Below are 5,306 nucleotides of genomic sequence, written 5' to 3' on the forward strand. Positions count from 1 at the left end.
CCCTACTCCTGTGGTCTATTGGTTTGTATTAGCTATCGTATGATATGCCGTGATTTTAGAGGGGTCCCTGCCCGCCTTATATAGTCCGGGAGGCATGGTTATAAGTCGATTAGATCTGAGAGATAACCAGAAAGTAATAACTGATTAAAGGAATCTTGGGATCATACATATCCTAACAGATCTCGTAGCATCTTCAGGATATCTTCCTGATGTCTTGCGGAAGGCGCCGAGCAGAGTCGTGCCTCGCAAGGCTTTTTCTTGTGGGCTGGGCCACCCCTAGGGGCGCAGCCCATGTGGTCTGTCGTGGGTATCCGGGGTCGTATCCCCCACACTTCCTTTGAGTATTTAGTGTCTAATGGAAGACAAGTACTCCTGGGAGGTATTAGATTAGACGGTTCTGCCACACTATGTATAGGATTATTATAATCTAAATTATTGGATGTTTGGTTTTCTTGATTATTGTGGTGGATTCTTCTTAGTTCAAGTGAAAATACTTGCTATCACCAAGAAGCAAGTCCTTTATACCAGAGATAGTTACGTCTTATGTCCTAGGAAAGAGATGGTAAGAAACAACATACCTAACGAAGCAAAAAATAATAAATGCCAACTAAAGTGACCCTACATATATTAAGATTTTTAACAATTGTTTTAACTATAACATTGTTACGCTATAAATTCATTTTTTGCTGCAATAAGATCTTTAAAACGCTATACTATCGTAGGCCTTAAAATACAAGTACTATATATATGCTATAGTTATTATTCTAGTAAGTAAAATAATATGGAAGAAAAAACCAAAAAAATATCAAGATCTAGGGTGCCGGGGAGATAGGTGTGGTGCCAGGGGCGGTGTTGGCGACGCTAGAGGCAGGGAAGCGAGTGGTGGAAAGATAGATGTGAGGTGCCTGCGCTAGAGAGAGAAGGGGCACTGTTTGGTTGGAGTACGAGAAAACTTTGTCTTAGCTAGACATGGATTCTAGGCGTTCGATTTTGGATGCATGTGCCTAGAATCGTTTGTCTGACGAGGTAATGCATGTCTGACAAATCCAAACACGTCCTAGACAGTTTAAGGCTGGTTGACAGTTCACACATGCCGACAGATCTATCAACAAATCGCATGTCAATAGGTTTATGTGACACCTTGACATCAAACCTATTAGCCCTATCGATAATCGAAAAGGCCGACTAGCCTCCTATCGACTATCGTTGGCGAATAAGCCTGTTAAGATGACATAGAAAGTGATATGGTGACATTGTGATATGCCGATATCTATCCGAGTCGGTTTGTTACCCGGCTAAAGCCTACCACCACAATGGAGACCGCGCCACACTTTGTAGTGAGCTTTTTGGCCACCACACTCGCCACGGAACAGCGCATGCAAAAACTGTGGCGGCCGCATCATGAGGCGAGCAACCAAGCAACAATATTTTTGTGGCTGTCGAACTTTTAACTGTGGGGTGGGAAACTAACATACCCTTGATAGTCCGCTTGATAGAGATTTAGCCTACTGCTAATAGGGATCTAAATCTACAATTTTTAAAAAACAAGATCAATATATGTAATTATTCTTTAAAGTAATATGATATCTTCGAAAAAAAAAAGTAGAGATTTTTACAGCTTGCAAGGCCCGAGCATGATGGAAAAGGAGCAAGGACCAGCAGGCAAGCACGCATTTTGTCCGTCCGTTGAAGGAACTAGAAAGCTGCTGCAACAGACAGACGTGGTAATAAATAAGACAAATAAAAAAATGGAATGAAATTGAATGGGAGAGACGGGGGAGTCGGCGATTTGTGCAACTCTGCCGTATCTCCTCCCCCACGGCCACTCGCAACCCACAACTCACTCTATTCCCAACCTCGTGCAGCACCGTCACTCCCCCGGCAAAAAATCCAAATCCCTTCCCTCCGCCACCGATCGGGCCTCCATGGCCGCCAAGCGCCGCTTCCCGCCGGCCAAGTTCCGGCGATTCCAAGGAGTTGGGCGGCAAACGGTGGCAATGAGGGTTCCGACGACGACGAGGATGAGGAGAGCGGCAAGTCCGGCGACACCGCCATGTCCGCCGAGCCCAAGGAGATGCCGCTGAAGCGAGCCGAGGAACCCTCGTCGCCGTCGCCGGAGGATGTTGGGGCCCAGGGCTCCGGCGAGACCTCTCCGGCTAGGAGCGCACCGCGCGGTGGGGTCAGGGTCAAGCGGGTCAAGAAACCCCCTCCGGCGTCGCAGGAGGAAAATGAGGCGGAGGGTTCTGGTGGTGCATCACCGGCGAGGGGTCTCCGGCCCGACGACAGCGCCGACGCTGGCCACAACAAGAGAGGGCGCGACTCCGAAGCGGGGCGAGAAGCGCTCCCCGCAGCCACGGCAGGGAGATGAGCGCCCGGAGAAGCGTGCCGCGGAACCTGCTGGCGAGACCGTCGCCGCGTCGGCCCCACGGCGCAAGAGAAAAGCAAGAGGTCCGCCGAGAAGGACAGGCGCAAGAAGAAGAAAAAGAAGCAGCTTAGAAAGGCCTTGACCGAACCGAAGTCGCCGCCCCCAATTGCTGGAACTAGAGCTCAACGACGACAGAGAGGACACACCCCTCCTTGCCTGACATCGCCCAAGAAGACGAGCACAATGGCAGAGAGACGGCAGAGCAAGAGCAAGAGCAGAGCAGCACCTCACCCCCAGAGGTCGAGCACAGAGCCCGTGAATGGCAGCAAGGGGAAGCGCAAGGGGAGGGGATCCTACAGCAAGAGCAACCCCAGCGACACCTCACACCCACAGAGGAGAACCGAGCCCAGGAGGATGAGGAGACAGGGGCTCAAGTGAATGGCAAAGCCTTGCAGGAGAGGAATCCTCCATCAACCAAGCCACACAGTTCTCAGACAGAGAAGAAGCCAGCGGTTGAGCGATGCATGGTCCTATAATGACGAGCTCAAGATTCTCAATGCTTTGGTTGTGCACGCCAAGTCCCATAATGGTGCTTTGCCAGATTCATCGCAACTTTTGGCAAATCTCACATTTTGACAAACTGATGCCAACGAGGAGAAGCTCACTGACAAGATCCGCAAGCTTAGGACACGGTACCGCAAGATCCTTGTACAAGGCTGCCCATCCGATGACCTGCTCGTCGGCTGTTTAAGCTGTCCTGAAATTCTCTGGGGCCAAGTTGATGAAGATGAGCGGGTTGAGCCAACATCTAGGGACTTCAGTGTACTATCAAAATTGTATCCTCATCTGGCCAAAGAAGTCAAAGCGTACACCGAGACGCACAGCTCGGGGACTTAATCATGGAATGGTTCATGACCATAGGTGATGAGAAGGCCCGCGATCTTGATGCTAAGTGCAAGAAGCAACAGATTGAAGCATTCAAGTTGGAGTTGGCAAGGCAAGCCTAATCAATGAATTGCCTCTCTGCACTTTCACGTCTGACATGTGTGAAGTTCTGTAAGATCTCTGCTATCTTTTGTTTTAGTGTAATGAGTAGACTTGCTGTCATTAGGTTAATGTAGGATCAAGAGCCTTCTTTTGGATACTGGAAAGCTCTTATCTGCTAACTAGTTGGTTGCTTAGATTTGGTGTCTGTTTCTGCATATGCAACTAGCTGTTACAGCTCGATGGTGGAAAAACAACACTTTACGTTTAAGTATCATGAGCTTAGTGATTTAATCAGACTGCTTGTGTGATTTGTTGGTTTCTGATCTGTTATTGTGTTAGCTTTGTGTTGGGATAGAGTTTTATACTCCATTGAAAGAAGCAAAGTACTTGTTATTTACTATTACTTGACAGGGACTTGGCCTAGAATGGATAGCATGATCTGCAGATGTTAGCTTAACCACTGAAATTTTTCCAAAAGGTCTAACGGCTCTGAGCATTTAAGAATTTACGTTACGGCTGCATAGTTTTTGTTCGTATGGTATTCACCAGCGTTGTGAATTATCGTGGATGATGTTGTCCTCTATTGGGCCTTGGACCGTTCTCTTAATTTTTGTACTGCTAGAGTTGAGCATCCTCAACAACAACAACAACAAAACCTTTAAGTCCAACAAAGTTGTGGTAGGCTAGGAGTTGAAACCCAGCAGAAGCAATCAAGGTTCAGGCACGTGAATCGATGTTTTTCAAGCACTCCATCTAAGGCTAAGTCTTGGATATATTCTATCATTTCAAGTCTCCTTTTATTGCCTTCTACCTAAGTCAAACTTCGGTCTTCTTCTGTCTATCTTCACGTTACTATCCTGGCTTATGATTCCACTACGCAAAGGTGCCTCTGGAGGTCTCGGTTGGGACATGTGCAAATCATCATCAACCGATGTTGGACAAGCTTTCTTCAATTGGTGCTACCCCTAATCCATCACGTATATCATCGTTCAGAACTTGATCCTCGTCTTGTATGACCACAAATCCAACGCAACATACGTATTTCCGCGACACTTATCTGTTGAACATGTCGTCTTTTCGTAGGTCAACATTTTGCACCATACAACATAGCAGGTCTAATTGCGTCCTATAAAACTTGCATTTTAGCTTCCGTGGTACCCTTTTGTCACATAGACACCAGATGTTTGGCGGCACTTCATCCACCCTGCTTTGATTCTATAACTAACATCTTCATCAATATCCCGTCGCTTTGTAGCATGATCCTAAATATCGAAAAGTATCCTTCATAGGCACTACTTGACCTTCCAAACTAAATATCTTCCTCCTCCCGAGTAGTAGTGCCGAAGTCGCATCTCATATACTCAGTTTTAGTTCTACTGAGTCTAAAATCTTTGGACTCCAAAGTCTCCCGCCATAACTTCAGTTTCTGATTCACTCCTGTCCAGCTTTCATCAACTAGCACTACATCGTCCGCGAAAAGCATGCACCAAGGGATGTCCCTTGTATGTCCCTGTGACCTCATCCATCACTAAGGCAAACAGCTAAGGCTCAAAGCTGACCCTTGATGTAGTTCTATCCTAATCGGAAGTCATCCGTGTCTCCATCACTTGTTCGAACACTAGTCACAACATTGTTGTACATGTCCTTAATGAGCCGACGTACTTCGTTGGGACTTTATGTTTGTCCAAAGCCCACCACATAATATTCCTTGGTATTTTATCATAAGCCTTCTCCAAGTCAATAAAAAACATCCTTTTATCTTATTTGTTTTACCACATTGAATTGATTATGTTTATGCTGTATTTTTCTGAACTCTATTGTGTGGGGCCACTGCTTGAGGTAATTCATCCAGTTTGCTCGTGGTTGCCTGTGATGGTTGAATTCTGCACGAATTTAATGGTTTTACTTGCTCTGGCTGCAGCTGGTGTTATATGCTTCCTGGTGCTGGGCCTTT

The 5,306-nt window shown here is 46.7% G+C and overlaps 1 pseudogene; it reads left to right on the plus strand.

Annotated features, from left to right (window-relative positions):
* Window positions 1–1,925: 1,925 nt before the first annotated feature.
* LOC136536740 (uncharacterized) lies at window positions 1,926–3,486 on the plus strand (annotated as a pseudogene).
* The last annotated feature ends 1,820 nt before the right edge of the window (window positions 3,487–5,306 follow it).

The sequence above is a fragment of the Miscanthus floridulus genome, chromosome 2 (genome assembly GCF_019320115.1).
Source record: "Miscanthus floridulus cultivar M001 chromosome 2, ASM1932011v1, whole genome shotgun sequence".
NCBI classification, from domain to species: domain Eukaryota; kingdom Viridiplantae; phylum Streptophyta; class Magnoliopsida; order Poales; family Poaceae; genus Miscanthus; species Miscanthus floridulus.